The sequence below is a fragment of the Macrobrachium nipponense genome, chromosome 32, assembly GCF_015104395.2.
Source record: "Macrobrachium nipponense isolate FS-2020 chromosome 32, ASM1510439v2, whole genome shotgun sequence".
Classification (NCBI taxonomy): Eukaryota; Metazoa; Arthropoda; class Malacostraca; order Decapoda; family Palaemonidae; genus Macrobrachium; species Macrobrachium nipponense.
The window spans coordinates 34,378,150-34,398,210 of record NC_061094.1 but is presented as its reverse complement, the minus strand read 5'-3'; the positions used below and the strand labels follow the sequence as shown (position 1 = coordinate 34,398,210).

The 20,061-nt window shown below is 43.8% G+C and overlaps 1 protein-coding gene and 1 long non-coding RNA gene across 2 annotated transcripts in view; one reads left to right on the top strand and one right to left on the bottom strand.

The window, feature by feature from the left end:
- The window catches only part of LOC135207339 (eukaryotic translation initiation factor 3 subunit J-like), a 190,284-nt gene that overhangs the window by 49,940 nt on the left and 120,283 nt on the right, over positions 1-20,061 (top strand). The window lies entirely within an intron of this gene.
- LOC135207116 (uncharacterized) lies at positions 17,134-18,206 on the bottom strand. The gene is made up of 3 exons (XR_010312881.1): positions 18,032-18,206; positions 17,398-17,528; positions 17,134-17,287 (listed from the first exon to the last, which is right to left on the bottom strand). It is a non-coding gene; the product is annotated as an uncharacterized LOC135207116 (long non-coding RNA).

The window sequence follows — 20,061 nt, the reverse complement described above, 5'->3', positions numbered from 1 at the left end:
TTTATGACGGGGTTTCTGACACTATCATAAGCCGAAAGTTGTTGTAACCTAAAATCCCAAACTTAATTTTTGGTGATTTTTTCATAAAAACCCTCCAAATTTTGACCATTCTGCTGTTTTGGAACCATATTTCTTCCGTTGAATTGGCGTCATAAACCCAGAATGTGCCCAAGAAATAATTTTTGATGAATACAGAGGTTCCCGGTATTCAAGGGGGATGCGTACTAGACAAACACCCCCCACAAATAGTTGGAACTCCTATAAAAATGCTGAAAACTGCTTATTTTGTTACTTAAAACTCAAGAAAACCCCCCTAAAAATTTCAATATGAAATTTTCATTATTAAAATGAAGTTTTATTGTATACTTACCGAACAATTATACAGCCGTGATTTCCACGAGCGGCAGGATACTAAATTCAAATTTAGCGCGTAGGCGTCGCCAACACTGGTGGTGATGACGTCATCTCCCTCCACTCGCGGGAGAACCAGGTACAACTGCCCAGGTGAATCCAATTCTTTCTGCCCGTCCGTCCACCTAAGGGGAGGAGGGTGGGTATAATCATAATTGTTCGGTAAGTATACAATAAAACTTCATTTTAATAATGAAAATTTCATTTTTATTGTAGTGTCTTACCAAACAATTATACAGCTGATTACACATTTATGGGAAGGTGGGATTCAGTGGACCACTAGTATTTCTAAATGGTTACATTTATTACAATACCAGTAAACACTCAAGGTGTCTGTTGTACCTTACCTTGTAAGAGAGCTACAGCAGACTGTTCTGTTACTGCCTCTGGTCGTGCTCTTCTTACTATTGTAGAGGAATTGGAATTTGACCAAAGTTAGCCTCTACAGGAGTGGAATCCTTCCGTAGTTCAAGCGAGTCAAGGCTGACTGACGGAGGATAGTAACAACAAAGATTGCCCTTGCCCTGGGCTAAGACCAGAAATTCATCATACAAAACATTTGTCACCAACACCAGATTTAAAAAACATAATACCCAACCATTGTAAAATCTGACCTAACAGACTGGTGAGTATCCCAGGTACTCAGTACCCCCAGCTTCCCTTGAACTCGACAACCTATTTAAGGTGAAAAGTTAGCATAGAGGTGACGACCCCTGTGCCGTTTCTCCCAACACCATGCCAGAAACCGCCACCGGACCTAACGTTTTACAATTCTCAAAAACCGTTTCTATCTCTTTGAGATAATGACTTGCAAAAACCGAATTCGATCTCCAGAACGTGCTCTGAAGAATCGAAGCTAAAGATAAATTCTTTCTGAATGCTAAAGAAGTTGCCACTGCTCTAACCTTGTGAGCTTTAACTCTCAGAACGGAAAGATTGTCGTTCTCAGACTGCCAGTGAGCTTCCCTGATAAGCTCTCTAATAAAGAACGATATAGCATTCTTAGAAAGAGGACGAGAGGGATTTTGAACCGAGGTCCAGAGCTTAGAAGATTGTCCTCTAATACCCTTTCTTAGTGGCAAACAGATACTGCTTAATAGCCCTGACTGGACATAAGAGCCTTTCTTCCTCCTCATGTCCAACCAAATCAGATAAGTTCCTTACCACAAAACTCCTCAGCCAAGGATTAGAAGGATTCTCATTTTTGGCTAGAAAGGTCAAAGATACCGAAAATACAGCATTGCCTTGAGAGAAACCGACTCTTTTGTCTATAGCGTGCAATTCGCTGACACGCTTAGCAGAAGCTAGTGCAATAAGAAAAAGTGCCTTCTTAGTCAAGTTCCTGAGTGAAGCCGACTTCAAAGGCTCAAACGGTGGCCCCATGAGGAACTTAAGCACCACATCTAAGTTCCAAGCCACTGTATCCTGCGGGAGCTTAGTGGTTTCGAAAGACCTAATGAGGTCCGACAGATCTGAATTGGAGGAAATATCCAAACCTCGATGTCGAAAAACCGAAGAAGAGGCATGGCTCTATATCACCTCTGATCGTCGAAGGAGCCACGTTTCTTAGAGTTCCTAAGAAATAGAAGAAAATCTGCTATTTCTGTTAAAGAGGTCGCAGAAGTAGAGACTTTAGCACTTCTACACCACTCTCTGAAGATTCTCCACTTCCCTTGATAGAGTTTGTTAGAAGACTCTCTCCTACAACGAGCGATAGCTTCTGCAGCTCTTCTTGAAAACCCTTTTGCTCTGACAAGATTCTGGACAGTCTGAACCCTGTCAGAGCTAGAGCGGACAAGTTTTGGTGGAACCTCTTGAAGTGAGGTTGTTTGAGAAGCCACTTCTCTGGAGGAAGAAGTCTGGGGAAGTCTACTAACAACTGGAGAAGGTCGGGAACCACTCTTTCTGGCCAAAAGGGAGCGATTAACGTTAGTGTTACATTGCTGTGGCGACATGAACTTGTTCAGCACCTCATCTTATTAGACCCGAAACGGAGGGAATGCAGTAAGCTTCCAGACCCGACCAATCCAACAGCATTGCGTCCACCGACCAAGCTAGAGGATCTGGAACTGGAGAACAAAAGAGAGGAAGACGGTTGTTCCTTGATGTCGCGAACAGGTCTATTGACGGTCGTCCCCAAAGGCGCCAAAGTTTCTGACAAATCTTGTTGTCCAAAGTCCACTCCAGAGGTAACACTTGCTGTTGACGACTTAACTCATCCGCCAGGACGTTCATCTTTCCCGGAACAAATCTCGGGATTAGCTGAACCTTCGCTTCGTTTGACCACAGGAGTAGATCCTTGGCTACTTCGTATAGAGAGAAAGACTGAGTCCCCCCCTGTTTCCGCACGTACGAGAGAGCCGTGGAGTTGTCAGAATGCACTGCCACTACCCGACCTTCTACTAAGCTCCGAAACTGTCTGAGCCCCAGGAAAATTGCTTAAAAGTTCCTTTACATTTATGTGGAACTTCTTCTCCTTCTCCGACCAAGCTCCTGAAGTCCGTTGATTTCCCAGCAGGGCTCCCCAACCTGTGTCCGATGCGTCGGAAAAGAACTGTAGGTTCGGGAGGATGGGTCGTAAAAAAAAAAAAAAAAAAAAAAAAGAAATCTAACCCTTCTTCCAACCTTGCTCGAGAGAGCCACCACCTTAGGTCCTCTTTTATTTGATCTGTGACAGGAAAGGTAATCGAGTCTGGTTGTGTCTTCCTGCACCAAGAGCTCTCAGGAAAAAAACTGCAGAGGCCTCATGTGCAGTCTTCCCAACGTCACAAATTTCTCCACTGACGTCAATTTGCCAGGAGCCTCATCCACTGATTGGCAGAACTTACCTTTTTGTCCAAGAACTCCTGAACTGTCTCCAGACAGCCTTGAACCCTCTTTCGGGACAGAAAAGGCCCGAAAAAACTTGAGCATTCAGAATCATCCCCAAATAAAGGATGCTCTGAGATGGAACCAACTGGGACTTCTGTTTGTTGACCAGAATTCCTAACTTTCTGGCAAGATCCAGAGTTGTTCCAAGGTCCTTCATGCACCGACTCTGATTCCGACCGGAGAAGCCAATCGTCCAGATAGAGGGAGATTCTTACTCCTAATATGTGCAGCCAGCTTCCTATCGGGGATAGAACCCTGGTGAAAACTTGAGGAGCGGTCGCTAGTCCGAAGCAAAGCGCCCGAAACTGAAACACCTTGCCTTCGAACATGAACCTCAGGTACTTCCGAGATTCGCGATGTATGGAATGTGAAAATAAGTGTTTGCATGTCCCGAGAGACCATCCAATCCCCCTGTCTGATGGACTCCAGAACCGACCGAGTGGTATCCATATGAAATTTTGTTTTCTGGACATGCAAGTTCAGGGCGCTCACATCCAAAACCGGCCTCCAGCCCCCAATGATGACTGGGACAACTACAAAAAGGCGATTGTAAAAGCCTGGAGGAAAATCCCCTTCTATCTGTTCTATCGCTTCTTTGAAAACAAGCGCTTCCACTTCTGCGGCTAGCGCCAGTAAATTTGTCTGAGCCCGGAGAGTATGCCTGGAATGGAATTGGCACAGGTGAGAGCGAGGGAGGTGAAACGAGAGGAATACGATAGCCGAACTTGAGTACTTGCACTACCCAGGCTTCTGCTCCTCTGTTTTCCCATTCCTCCCAAAACAGAGCCAGCCTGGCTCCCACTGGTGCATGAAGAACCGAGCTTTCATTTGGAAGGTTTGTTAACCTTTGGCCGAGGCCTTAGACTGAGGTCGCAAATTCGATTTCGGCCGAAAGAAGCGCTTGGGGTTTTCTCCCTCGAAAAGGCACTTGGGCCAGAGGAGAAACCGAAGGAACAGTCTCCACAGGAGCTTTAGGTCTCTTAGTAGACTGTGCCAGTAAATCCGAAGTAGATTTCTTATCTAGCGCAGACGAAATTGACAACACTACATCGTCTGGAAAGAGGTTATCTTTCACAAAAGGAGGCAAATAAACAAGAGAGCAGACTTCTGTTTGGAGGAAGTAACCCTTTTAGAAGCAAAGGAGCACCAAAGTTGCCTTTTCTTAAGGGTACCAAAGGCGATGAGCGAAGCTAACTCCATCACATCCATCCTAATAAATGGATTTGTCGCACAGACAGAACACCAATCCAATCCTCCGCTAACTCCTGAGAAAGAGAAGGACAGTCTTCGATCTTGGCCGCTAAAGCGCCAATAGTCCAATCAAGGAAGCTAAAGACTTCCAAAAGTTTAAATTGATTCTTTACAACGTGGTCCAACTCAGGCGCTGTAAAGAAAACTTTCGCTGCGGCGAAAGCAGATCTTCTAGAGGAGTCAACTAAACTGGAGAAGTCTCCCTGGGAGGAGGCAGAAACTCCTAGAGAAGGAACTTCCCCAGTTACATAAAACCTATACCTCTTATGAAGCAACTTAAGAGGGAGGTAAGCAAAAAGAGCCTTCCCTAAGTCTCTTTTCATAGACATCCATTTCTCCGTCTCTTTCAAACGATGTCTAACCGCTTTAGATAGAACAATTTTGGGTTTTTGGGAGAGGGTCTGAAGTTTTCCTCCCTCATCAAAAAAGTCGAAGTTGGGGAGCGCGGAGCCGCTTTCTCAAAATAATCTGGATAAGATACCAGAAGAAATCTAAGGAGACGTGAATAACACGAGAGGTGATGTGAATCCTCCTCCTCTACTTCTTCTTCATTCTCCGATACCGCCGAAGAAGTAGAACGGAACTACAACCGGATCTTGAAGGTTTCGAACCACCCTTGGACTCATTCATCCAGTTGGTTAACATCTCTAACTGCTTGCGCAAAGGCGCCAGAGACGAATCAAAAACAGTTAACGTAGGCTTGGAAGAGTCTAAATTTCAGCAGGAGGCGGAAAAACTACTTGCGCCTCGCTCGGAGACGCCGAAATTCGAGGCGAAACAGGCGCATCAGGCGTAACAGACGAGAAAGCGCCTAAAGAAACACCCTTAGAACTGCTAGCTACAGCGCTAAAACCACAATCTCTATTAGTAGATGGAGCCGAAAAAGGCACAGATTGAGGCGAGCGAACGAGGCCCGCTAACGGCCGAGGCGCAACCCTACTCTCAGGCTCCTTATACCACTTGACTGGAGGAGGCGAAGAATCAGCGCCTGAACGCCTCTTTTAAAAGGGACGCCGAAACGGGCGAATCTCGCCAAGAGCGCCGCGCGACCGGAGACGAATCGCTTGAATCATTTGAAAGGCGTCTGACCGCAACACCTTTCCAACGCTTAACCGAGCCCTGTTGAGGCGCAACAGGCTCAACAAGAGAGGCGCCTGTCTGTGTGGGCAAATCCCGATCGACTCCCTTGGGACTTCCGGTATGTCTTCTCCCCGGTGCGGGGGAGCTGGACAGTGACCTTTGTCTAAGACGTGTCAGGACAGACAGACGCACCCTCAACTACACTCTTACTGAAGCCGCTTTCTCCAAAAACGTCTTAACTGAATTACCAAGTTGCAAAACCGTATTCGCTAGTACCGAAAATTTCTGATCTAACCTCGATTCCAGACTGGCAATGGTGTCGGAAGAAACTACACGGGAAGCCGGAGAAGTGGGATTAGTAGGAGGAATAGGAGGTGTAGTTAAAGGAGACATAACAATTTGAGGAGAAAAAGAAGGAACAGATGCATCGCAAGACGAAGCAGAGCTAAGTCTACTTTCCCTAAGCGCTGCTTTTCTAATTCTGTCTTTAGCTAATTTCTCAGAGTATGAACTAAAAAACTTCCATTGAGAATCAGTCCAATCACTACACTCGTTACATGTTCGATCTGCTGAACAAACCTGTCCCCTACACTTAACACATTTAGTGTGAGAATCATGCTCTAACTTGGATAATCTAGTTTTACATCCTGAGATGCAAAACCTAACTCCCGACGGACTAGAATCCGACATGGCAACGCCTAAATAATAAGCAAAATAACAACAACGCCAAAAAAAGAGTACTTCACCAATTCCGAAGATCAAATCCACAAGAAAAAAGCGAAGCAAAGTCATCCAACCGCACCGACCACCGATGTTCACCGGACGCCGGCAGGAAAAGAATTGGATTCACCTGGGCAGTTGTACCTGGTTCTCCCGCGAGTGGAGGGAGATGACGTCATCACCACCAGTGTTGGCGACGCCTACGCGCTAAATTTGAATTTAGTATCCTGCCGCTCGTAGAAATCACGGCTGTATAATTGTCCGGTAAGACACTACAATAAAAACTTGGTTTTTTTAATAGTTTTATCACAAAAAGTGCATTTTATGAAGATTTGATTAAAAAAAAAAAAACACACACACAGGAATATCTGGATATTTCTCATAGAAAAATACCACAAAAAGGCAAATTTTCCGGGAATAATGTGGGGAAATGTTCCCAAGAGTAATCTGTGAATGTGTGAGCGAGCGAATCGGGAGAACGCAAATATGAAATTTTCATTATTAAAATGAAGTTTTATTGTATACTTACCGAACAATTATAGAGCCGTGATTTCCACGAGCGGCAGGATACTAAATTCAAATTTAGCGCGTCGGCGTCGCCAACACTGGTGGTGATGACGTCATCTCCCTCCACTCGCGGGAGAACCAGGTACAACTGCCCAGGTGAATCCAATTCTTTCTGCCCAGTCCGTCCACCTAAGGGGAGGAGGGGGTGGGTATAATCATAATTGTTCGGTAAGTATTACAATCAAAAAACTTCAATTTTAATAATGAAAATTTCATTTTTATTGTAGTGTCTTACCGAACAATTATAGAGCTGATTACACATTTATGGGAAGGTGGGATTCAGTGGACCACTAGTATTTTTAAATGGTTACATTTATTGCAATACCAGTAAACACTCAAGGTGTCTGTTGTACCTTACCTTGTAAGAGAGCTACAGCAGACTGTTACTGCCTCTGGTCGGTGCTCTTCTTACTATTGTAGAGGAATTGGAATTTGACCAAAGTTAGCCTCTACAGGAGTGGAATCCTTCCGTAGTTCAAGCGAGTCAAGGCTGACTGACGGAGGATAGTAACAACAAAGATTGCCCTTGCCCTGGGCTAAGACCAGAAATTCAATCATACAAAACATTTGTCACCAACACCAGATTTAAAAACATATATACCCAACCATTGTAAAATCTGACCTAACAGACTGGTGAGTATCCCAGGTACTCAGTACCCCAGCTTCCCTTGAACTCGACAACCTATTCAAGGTGAAAAGTTAGCATAGAGGTGACGACCCCTGTGCCGTTTCTCCCAACACCATGCCAGAAACCGCCACCGGACCTAACGTTTTACAATTCTCGAAAACCGTTTTTATCTCTTTGAGATAATGACTCGCAAAAACCGAATTCGATCTCCAGAACGTGCTCTGAAGAATCGAAGCTAAAGATAAATTCTTTCTGAATGCTAAAGAAGTTGCCACTGCTCTAACCTCGTGAGCTTTAACTCTCAGAACGGAAAGATTGTCGTTCTCGGACTGCGAGTGAGCTTCCCTGATAAGCTCTCTAATAAAGAACGATATAGCATTCTTAGAAAGAGGACGAGAGGGATTTTGAACGCCCGAGGTCCGCCAGAGCTTAGAAGATTGTCCTCTAATACCCTTAGTGGCAAACAGATACTGCTTAATAGCCCGGACTGGACATAAGAGCCTTTCTTCCTCCTCATGTCCAACTAAATCAGATAAGTTCCTTACCACAAAACTCCTCGGCCAAGGATTAGAAGGATTCTCATTTTTGGCTAGAAAGGTCAAAGATACCGAAAATACAGCATTGCCTTGAGAGAAACCGACTCTTTTGTCTATAGCGTGCAATTCGCTGCACGCTTAGCAGAAGCTAGTGCAATAAGAAAGAGTGCCTTCTTAGTCAAGTTCCTGAGTGAAGCCGACTTCAAAGGCTCAAACGGTGGCCCCATGAGGAACTTAAGCACCACATCTAAGTTCCAAGCCACTGTATCTTGCGGGAGCTTAGTGGTTTCGAAAGACCTAATGAGGTCCGACAGATCTGAATTGGAGGAAATATCCAAACCTCGATGTCGAAAAACCAAAGAGAGCATGGCTCTATATCCTCTGATCGTCGAAGGAGCCAGTTTCTTAGAGTTCCTAAGAAATAGCAGAAAATCTGCTATTTCTGTTAAAGAGGTCGCAGAAGTAGAGACTTTAGCACTTCTACACCACTCTCTGAAGATTCTCCACTTCCCTTGATAGAGTTTGTTAGAAGACTCTCTCCTACAACGAGCGATAGCTTCTGCAGCTCTTCTTGAAAATCCTTTCGCTCTGACAAGATTCCGGACAGTCTGAACCCTGTCAGAGCTAGAGCGGACAAGTTTTGGTGGAACCTCTTGAAGTGAGGTTGTTTGAGAAGCCACTTCTCTGGAGGAAGAAGTCTGGGGAAGTCTACTAACAACTGGAGAAGGTCCGGGAACCACTCTCCTTCCTGGGCCAAAAGGGAGCGATTAACGTTAGCGTTACATTGCTGTGCGACATGAAACTTGTTCAGCACCTCTCTTATTAGACCGAACGGAGGGAATGCATAAGCTTCCAGACCCGACCAATCCAACAGCATTGCGTCCACCGACCAAGCTAGAGGATCTGGGACTGGAGAACAAAAGAGAGGAAGACGGTTGTTCCTTGATGTCGCGAACAGGTCTATTGACGGTCGTCCCCAAAGGCGCCAAAGTTTCTGACAAATCTTGTTGTCCAAAGTCCACTCCAGAGGTAACACTTGCTGTTGACGACTTAACTCGTCCGCCAGGACGTTCATCTTTCCCGGAACAAATCTCGGGACTAGCTGAACCTTCGCTTCGTTTGACCACAGGAGGAGATCCTTGGCTACTTCGTACAGAGAGAAAGACTGAGTCCCCCCCTGTTTCCGCACGTACGAGAGAGCCAGTGGAGTTGTCGGAATGCACTGCCACTACTCGACCTTCTACTAAGCTCCGAAACTGTCTGAGCCCCAAGAAAATTGCTAACAGTTCCTTTACATTTATGTGGAACTTCTTCTCCTTCTCCGACCAAGCTCCTGAAGTCCGTTGATTTCCCAGTAGGGCTCCCCAACCTGTGTCCGATGCGTCGGAAAAGAACTGTAGGTTCGGGAGGATGGGTCGTAAATCTAACCCTTCTTCCAACCTTGCTCGAGAGAGCCACCACCTTAGGTCCTCTTTTATTTGATCTGTGACAGGAAAGGTAATCGAGTCTGGTTGTGTCTTCCTGCACCAAGAGGCTCTCAGGAAAAACTGCAGAGGTCTCATGTGCAGTCTTCCCAACGTCACAAATTTCTCCACTGACGTCAATTTGCCCAGGAGCCTCATTCACTGATTGGCAGAACTTACCTTTTTATCCAAGAACTCCTGAACTGTCTCCAGACAGCCTTGAACCCTCTTCGGGGACAGAAAAGCCCGAAAAACTTGAGCATTCAGAATCATCCCCAAATAAAGGATGCTCTGAGATGGAACCAACTGGGACTTCTGTTTGTTGACCAGAATTCCTAACTTTCTGGCAAGATCCAGAGTTGTTCCAAGGTCCTTCATGCACCGACTCTCTGATTCCGACCGGAGAAGCCAATCGTCCAGATAGAGGGAGATTCTTACTCCTAATATGTGTAGCCAGCTTCCTATCGGGGATAGAACCCTGGTGAAAACTTGAGGAGCGGTCGCTAGTCCGAAGCAAAGCGCCCGAAACTGAAACACCTTGCCTTCGAACATGAACCTCAGGTACTTCCGAGATTCGCGATGTATCGGAATGTGAAAATAAGCGTCTTGCATGTCCAGAGAGACCATCCAATCCCCCTGTCTGATGGACTCCAGAACCGACCGAGTGGTCTCCATATGAAATTTTGTTTTCTGGACATGCAAGTTCAGGGCGCTCACATCCAAAACTGGCCTCCAGCCCCCTGATGACTTGGGAACTACAAAAAGGCGATTGTAAAAGCCTGGAGGAAAATCCCCTTCTATCTGTTCTATCGCTTCTTTGAGAACAAGCGCTTCCACTTCTGCGACTAGCGCCTGAAATTTGTCTGAGCCCGGAGAGTATGCCTGGAATGGAATTGGCACAGGTGAGAGCGAGGGAGGTGAAACGAGAGGAATACGATAGCCGAACTTGAGTACTTGCACTACCCAGGCTTCTGCTCCTCTGTTTTCCCATTCCTCCAAAAAAGAGCCAGCCTGGCTCCCACTGGTGCATGAAGAACCGAGCTTTCATTTGGAAGGTTTGTTAACCTTGGCCGAGGCCTTAGACTGAGGTCGCAAATTCGATTTCGGCCGAAAGAAGCGCTTGGGTTTTCTCCCTCGAAAAGGCACTTGGGCCAGAGGAGAAACCGAAGGACAGTCTCCACAGGAGCTTTAGGTCTCTTAGTAGACTGTGCCAGTAAATCCGAAGTAGATTTCTTATCTAGCGCAGACGAAATTGACAACACTACATCGTCTGGAAAGAGGTTATCTTTCACAAAAGGAGCAAACAAGAGAGCCGACTTCTGTTGGGACGTAACCCTTTTAGAAGCAAAGGAGCACCAAAGTTGCCTTTTCTTAAGGGTACCAAAGGCGATGAGCGAAGCTAACTCATCACATCCATCCCTAATGGATTTGTCCGCACAGGACAGAACACCAATCCAATCCTCCGCTAACTCCTGAGAAAGAGAAGGACAGTCTTCGATCTTGGCCGCTAAAGCGCCAATAGTCCAATCAAGGAAGCTAAAGACTTCCAAAAGTTTAAATTGATTCTTTACAACGTGGTCCAACTCAGGCGCTGTAAAGAAAACTTTCGCTGCGGCGAAAGCAGATCTTCTAGAGGAGTCGATTAAACTGGAGAAGTCTCCCTGGGAGGAGGCAGAAACTCCCAGAGAAGGAGCTTCCCCAGTTACATAAAACCTATACCTCTTACGAAGCAACTTAGAGGGAGGGTAAGCAAAAAGAGCCTTCCCTAAGTCTCTTTTCATAGACATCCATTTCTCCGTCTCTTTCAACGAATGTCTAACCGCTTTAGATAGAACAAGTTTTGGGAGGAGAGGGTCTGAAGTTTTCCTCCTCATCAAAAAGTCGAAGTTGGGGAGCGCGGAGCCGCTTTCTCAAAATAATCTGGATTAAGATACCAGAAGAAATCTAAGGAGACGTGAATAACACGAGAGGTGATGTGAATCCTCCTCCTCTACTTCTTCTTCATTCTCCGATACCGCCGAAGAAGTAGACGGAACTACAACCGGATCTGAAGGTTTCGAACCACCCTTGGACTCATTCATCCAGTTGGTTAACATCTCTAACTGCTTGCGCAAAGGCGCCAGAGACGAATCAAAAACAGTTAACGTAGGCTTGGAAGAGCCTAAATGTTCAGCAGGAGGCGGAAAAACTACTTGCGCCTCGCTCGGAGCCGCCGAAATTCGAGGCGAAACAGGCGCATCAGGCGTAACAGACGAAAAAGCGCCTAAAGAAACACCCTTAGAAACTGCTAGCTACAGCGCTAAAACCACAATCTCTACTAGTAGATGGAGCCGAAAAAGGCACAGATTGAGGCGACGAACGAAAAGACGCTAACGGCCGAGGCGCAACCCTACTCTCAGGCTCCTTATACCGCTTGACTGGAGGAGGCGAAGAATCGGCGCCTGAACGCCTCTTTAAGGGACGCGAAACGGGCGAATCTCGCCAAGAGCGCCGCGCGACCGGAGACGAATCGCTTGAATCATTCGAAAGGCGTCTGACCGCAACACCTTTCCAACGCTTAACCGAGCCCTGTTGAGGCGCAACAGGCTCAACAAGAGAGGCGCCTGTCTGTGGGCAAATCCCGATCGACTCCCTTGGACTTCCGGTATGTCTTCTCCCCGGTGCGGGGGAGCTGGACAGTGACCTTTGTCTAGGAGACGTGTCAGGACAGACAGACGCACCCTCAACTACACTCTTACCTGAAGCCGCTTTCTCCAAAAACGTCTTAACTGAATTACCAAGTTGCAAAACCGTATTCGCTAGTACCGAAAATTTCTGATCTAACCTCGATTCCAGACTGGCAATGGTGTCGGAAGAAACTACACGGGAAGCCGGAGAAGCGGGATTAGTAGGAGGAATAGGAGGTGTAGTTAAAGGAGACATAACAATTTGAGGAGAAACAGAAGGAACAGAAGCATCGCAAGACGAAGCGGAGCTAAGTCTACTTTCCCTAAGCGCTGCTTTCTAATTCTGTCTTTAGCTAATTTCTCCGAGTATGAACTAAAAAAACTTCCATTGAGAATTAGTCCAATCACTACACTCGTTACATGTTCGATCTGCTGAACAAACCTGTCCCCTACACTTAACACATTTAGTGTGAGAATCATATTCTAACTTGGATAATCTAGTTTTACATCCTGAGATGCAAAACCTAACTCCCGACGGACTAGAATCCGACATGGCAACGCCTAAATAAAAAGCAAAATAACAACAACGCCAAAAAAGAGTACTTCACCAATTCCGAAGATCAATTCCACAAGAAAAAAAGCGAAGCAAAGTCATCCAACCGCACCGACCACCGATGTTCACCGGACGCCGGCAGGAAAAGAATTGGATTCACCTGGGCAGTTGTACCTGGTTCTCCCGCGAGTGGAGGGAGATGACGTCATCACCACCAGTGTTGGCGACGCCGACGCGCTAAATTTGAATTTAGTATCCTGCCGCTCGTGGAAATCACGGCTCTATAATTGTTCGGTAAGACACTACAATAAAAACGGGGGTTCACTGTATACTGGAAGAGTGCCATAAACTCAGGACGTCTTAGCTAAGCCCATCATAACTCGGGGACTGCCTGTATACGAATCCACTGGCATGTCAAGTCTATTAAGACACTTACTTGATCTACTGGACACCAGTGAACCTTCTGATCTGATCAAACAATTAACCTGATCCTGGTCCAAGACACTGCAACCAAGCAGGGCCACAGCAGTCAGAACGACTAACTTGCCTTGTAAGTGCACTCTATGAGCATGCTTTATTGGCTAAGTAAGCTTAACAAAGGAGCACAGGTTACTTTCTCAAGATCATTAAGCTCATAATAAGTTTAATGATCTTGCAAAGAGAGGTTATATGGCCTCTCTGAAGAGTTCTCTTGGAATAGAACACTCAGGTCCCAACAGATTCTTTAAAGCATGAACTGGAACTTCTTCAAAAAGAAAGACCCGCCAGTCTGTCAGGGTAAGCAAACATTAGACATAAACAATCAAATCTAGTAGTACCAATCACTAATTAACAATTCAATGCTGACTTCTAACTGCTAGAAATAGTGGTCCATAATTCAGTATGTACTTTCATATGGTCAGTCGATACTGAACTGAGACTACAGGAGAGTGCTCATGTGCATATTCCCATCAGCAAACCAAGCAAACTAGAAACACCCTGAGCGTCTTGTCTGCATGATCACATACACTCAGCTTGCCCGGATACTTGGCAGCATCGCTCTGCAGAAACTTCTGCCAGTACTTGCTAGGTAAGGAAAATATGCAATAAATTAGGCTTCATCCCCATATACTGTATATATTTTTATTCTAGGGCACATAAGGTGGTGAGCGGGCCAAGCCTCCAGCCAGGTAAGGACAAGGAGAAATAAATTAGGCTAAGTAAGGCAGAAGGGGAAGGTCTCTGCTCAGGTAAGGACCCAGCACCCTGGTGTGGGTAAGGATGCACCCCTGTATGTAACTGTCTTTCCCATATTTTCATGCTTTTCAAGTTTTTTATTTTTTTATGACATTCAAGCTGTCAAGCCAAGCACAGGCATTTTCTGGCATTAAGTGCTTCAGACCGTAAAACGAGGGAATTGGAGTGGTTGGACAAGATAAAGAGATCCAGAATATAAAGATGATGTACTACATGGATCCAAGGTGGCCCATGGAGACAACCCACAGTTGCATTAAGAGTCAGAGAGACTGGGAAGCATGACTGAAAACGGGCTCTAAAAAAAAAAAATGAAAGACGGGTGTAGGTAGTAGTTGAAGGAAGACTATAAATATCCGTTGCCATGTGGTGCACTAATGGCACTACCCACCTATGGTGGACTGACACTGTTGATAGAGGTATGTACATATTCATATTTTTTTTCCACACATTATCATATTTTGTAATTTAAGGGTTTTCTGCTTTTCTGACTGGAGCATTGCACTAATATCTGGCAAAAGCAATCCTACAACCGATGAATATTATTAGAACAGAAAGGAATATAAAACTTAGACCAAAAGCCAAATGCTGGAACCTATGATGTCATTCAGCTCTGAAAGGGAAATTGAGGGTAAAACTGTTCTAAAGGTGTAATAGGGGAAAACCTCACAGAAGCACTAGGAAACAATTGTTGGGAGAGGATGGAAAGTAAAGAAGACAAAAAAGAATATAAAGGGAGGTACTAAAGTGCAAAGAATGGAAGGCGTTGCAGCTAGGAGCTGAAGGAATGCTGCAAAGAACCTTAAGTAATGCCTGCAGTGCACCATGTGAAGTGCACTAATGGCATTCCCTTACAGGTGATGAATGGTATTCAATAAAATTTGTTCAGGTCCCATAAACACTTTGAAAATGGTCTTGTTTAATCAGTTATTCACCCAAAGATTTTTTTTTTTTTTTGTAAGTCTGTCATTGATGGGAACTGTAGCCATGGGCTGCTCTGACCCCCTGTTCTTGAAGCAACATAAGTGGCATTTTGATCACTGAGGGTGCAGGCTGAAAGCTATTTAGATTAGCCCACTCACACTCACAGGTCCATAAGGGTTGTGCTTAAAGCCACACAATTAATAAATATAAAGGAACTTTTTATATGGCTGCACAGTCTAGACCCATATTTGCCTGTCTTAATTAATCACTACCACACTCTCTTACCCATTAGCTTGTCTGCCAAAACCAGTTGCACCTGTCTTAAAATGTAAAAACCTGAAAAATTTTAATACAGCATATTTAATAGGGTAGGGCAGATATTGCTTAGTTTTGTATCATGTTACTTGGTAATATTAGGGGTGGAACATTTGGTTAGGATACTTTCCTTATGTGCAAGCAGCAGACATGTAAATAACAAGTGGCCCAACTTATGGGCTCCCTGTTTTGGGTAGCATATTTCCAAGTTATGGTACCCAGGTTTGTAGTAGAAAATGTGTAGTTCTGAAAGATGGCAAAGCTACACACACATCATCTAGCTGAAACTATCTTTCACTATATATTACCATTTCTGGATTAGCATAAATATAATTAAACATGTTAAGTGTATGGGGTTCAATTGGGTTTCTTCTCAAACACTTTCGCTGTCAGTACTATGCAGGTATGTATATCCAAAACCAGTTCTTGTCAACAAGAATAATGGTTAGATATGCAATAAACACAAAATTATATGGATATTATACTTCACTTATATTAATGTTATAGCTACCCTAACACACAATCGACAGAGTCACACCTTAAGAAAGTTTTAGGTTTTTGTGATTAATGTGACTAAATGGTTATAGGTAGCCTATAGAGCCTAGGTTGAATTCTCAACAATGAAACCTGGCACCACTACACCATATGCAAACCTGTAGGTAGTCAGCTAAGGCTAGGATATTCTGAGTTCTATTAGAAAAAACAAAACTATGGAGATACAATGTTTTTTGGGTATTTCTACAGAAGCAGTCCGCACAGACTGCAAAGAACGTAACCGCGGATACGACATCCACCAGGGATTGGGGGGTCCAATGGAATTTGCCGTGCTTAGTACTGGCTACTGGGGGGTTAATTACAGTCGTCTGAATAAATATTAGCTACTTAAAATTCTTGTTCAGTAGGTAAAACTGCATAGAAAAATTGCAATTGCCATATTCTAGGCTGCCGTGGATAAGTACCCTAGATCTACCATTTTTTATATCTTTGTTTTCAATTATATATTTTTGGCATTATGCCAAGCACTGGAGCAACTAAGGCCATTCAGCGCTGAAACGTAAATTGACAGTAAAAGGTTTGAAAGGTGTTACAGGAGGAAAACTGCAGTTGCACCATGAAACCATTGTTAGGAGAGGGTGGACAATAGGCTAAGATGGAAGAAAGAGAATGTGAATGGAGGTACAGTAAAAGGCATGAAAATGGTTGCAGCTATGGCCTGAGGGACACTACAAAGAACCTTAAGTAATGCCTACATTGCACCGAATGTGGTGCACTGACGGCACTACCAACTTCTGAGGCTTTATATCTTGGTAAAACTGAAATTACTATCGCAGCCTGATTCCCATATGTTGGCGACCGTAATATTTATTACCTTACCACATTTTGCTTAAATCTACCACTATTTATAATGACATATACCTATGTTCATTTTTCTGTTATTCACCTTTTGTTTTTACTTTCATCTTGGGTGTAGGTAGGCTAGTATGCAGATTGATGGCATCGGCCTACCTGTACTTAGGTTCAGCATGTCCTGTAACCCCCGAAAAACAACCCATCTGGACCTTTTCCTTTATATCTCTTCTCCGAGATACACTTGTCATATTTACCACCTACTTAGAAATGGGATAGCCTAATCTACCTGGCTATTTCCGCATGGAGCACGACAGTAGGTAGGTATTGGGTAATCAATTTCTGTTCCCTTCCTTGCATCTCATGGTACGAGGCCATGCTTTCTCGTAAATTCACCCCACCATGGGATTTGAAATTACGCAATTTTATAGTTTACCATTTAGCCAAACCCTTGGGGTTAGGCTAACAAAGGACACCAATCACCACAGGATAGCCTCTTTGGTAAAATAAGGCAAAAATCACAAAGACCAAAAAAACCCATTTATTAACAAAAGCATCCAGCCGCCCAGTGTTAAGAGTCTGAAAGAAAACACCACCACAGGAATACCGTAAGCAATGAACATACTTCTGACCTACCCTAATTTCCTCCTCCTCATCTTCTCCCTCCCATTTGTCTGTCGATGCCGGAGCCTTATTCGGAGGCGGCTCGAAATCGTCCACATCTGCCGAGACGAACAAATGAATTCAAGTTATTTTCAATCAAAGCAAGCCCTAAACATTATGTTTCACGTTTAAAATGACAAATATTGTAAGAACATGTGGATCCCATTACCCCATTCGATGTCCGACATGTTGACGGTATGATTTCCCAGAAGTCTTTGCGTCATTCTACGAGCTTCTACGGAGAGTTATCGTACTTCGAAATATCTATCATTCAATGTTTGGCTGAACACATCAAATCCCCTATTAAAATGTATATAAATAGGTCACTAAACTCATTTTTACCCAACATAAACCAACATTGTACTGACAAAAAAATGTTCAGTATAAAGTATAATTTATTTTGACAGGTTGTTTAGTTTAGTTATCGTACGTACTACACACATTGTGAAAGTCCGCCAATTACTTTTCTCTTCTTTTTTCTGGGTATATTAAAACCTGTCAAGTGACTTATTTCGAAAAATGACCCCACCTGCTTTCTAGAATAATAACAAAGTAAAATTGAAATAATGACCCTAACATAGCGTACTTTGACTATCCAAAATTCTTGTTGGTCGAAATTGTAATAAACATAAAATTGTAAATAATAAAAATTTTTATTCGCCGACAACATTTTTATGTGTCTCCAGCCTGACTAAGACATTGCCTGCCAAAAAGAGTATTATTATCATCACGTTACTTTTCCATTATTATTACTGATTACTATCAATAAATGGAGGAACTTTGGCTCTCCGGCGAAAGCAAACCTGTACTTTTCTGTCCCTGTAATTCCACGGTTCTTGGACACAAGGTAAAGAAGACAGTTTTTCGGCGTCCAGTGCTTGGAAAGCGTACAGCGTTGATAAAATCTTTGAGGCACCATCCATGAGCATAGGATATTTCCTTTTATGATGAGCGTAATATGGGGCAAATACTTTTCACCAAATACCTGAATCATTCTTGAACGTCAGATCTACCGTGGCTCGTAAGGCCTGTAAGGGACCTGTCCAATACAACTGTCTTTTTCCTGCCTCCACAGAAGTTTTTTTTGCAACACTAGGAATATGAACGGATGTCTTAGTAGATTTGTTGCACCCTGGTAATGTTTCTTTATCAAGTCAGTACTTTCGTCGAAGGCACCGTATGGCAATCATTCTCTTCCACGAGTATGAAGCTCTGTATCTTAAGCATGGTACACACTTTGCCATCATTTATCAGCTACGTGGTGCAGTAATGGTGTTGAAAAAAAATAATAGCGGCCAAGCTGTACTGCAACAATGCTCACTTGTTCTCGCAGTTCAGCTTTCAACGGCAGGATGTCAGCCGATGATGTACTTTGCTAGGAGAGACTACTGTGGGGTGTAATTGCTCTGTGTGCTGCAAAAAAGAAACTTTTGAGGAAGAAAAGTAGAACATTGTGGTGTAAGCAATGGCTTTCTCGGCGACCTCTGAAGGGAAGCTTCAGTAAAATATTTTTGGAGCTACAAGTCGAAAATCCAACACTTTGAAAATTACACAAGAATGCCAATCCTTGCATTTTATAAATTGTTGGGAAAAAAATTAACCATATATTTGTAAGCAGACACCAGCTTTCGAGACAGCATATCACCAGGAGCTCGTTCTTGCAGCTGGAGGATCGTATGCAAGCCTCCAATATTCAACCAGGATTTCAAAACAGAGCCTCGGGCTAATCATCCCCGAAACCTGTGAAGCCATCTATAATGTCCTTGGGGAGGATTATTTGAAAGTAAGGTTCAAATATAGGTACTAAGTACACAAATATTTTTTTTATTACAGGAAACGCAGCTCATCAAGACACCATAACTTCGGAGTGTAGAGATCTTCCGTGCCAGCTCCAAACTTCTGTGATGCTTTGATTGCAGACATTTCCCTGTAGAATTGTGTCTTCAGGGTGTGCAGCTTTATAATAATGTCTTCATTCCGCAATGTACAGTTTATAAAACTCAATAACTCTGATTTTATGGTTTCCAAGCTTGCACTCCTGATATTTCTCATCTTGTAATGCTTGCATTTGATGTTCCAAACAGATGGATGTTCCTTCAGTAATTCAATGAAATGTAGTGTTAGTCCTTGTCCACTCAAGGGTTTGGTGGGTGGTGGTGAGTGGACATCCTCCCCCTCTGAATGTTCGTGCATCACTGAGCTGAGTAATGAAATTGAAATGGCTCTGCCCCATCAACACATTGGTGATGCGGCTTCATGTTGAAAAAGTCGTTTTTCAATGCATCCATCTAACACTGCGAGCATCATGATGCATAGTGTGTACGGGGCTTAACTTACTGCTTAGGTAGGTATTCGATATGACTTGTCAAATCCAGTGCTCATCAAAAAGAATACTGTTTTTACCTGGAATTTTAATAAGATAAGAAACTCAGATATGAGTCGATTCAAAGTTACCGCAACTACGCAGAGTATTAATAATACCAAAAGACCACTCATTTCTCAACTCTATTTGCCATAAACTTTTATATCCGTGATCGGTATTTGCTGCTACTCTCGATATGCAAAGCTTTGAAAATTTTGGAATTCGCTCTATGTTCGGTATCTCTTCATTTCCGTCTCATAGATTTAATATATCTGACAAAGGTAAAAGAACATTCGATTGGTACATGTTTACCAATATATTTAATTTACATCCTTCTCAATATGACCATATCCATGACAGTTAAAGCAGCTTAGCACATGATATATATCACGTAGTACATCATCACGTAACCCGATGTAACGTAACTTCATCCATCGTGAAATAGCCCCTCGAAGCAGGATCGCATTTTAG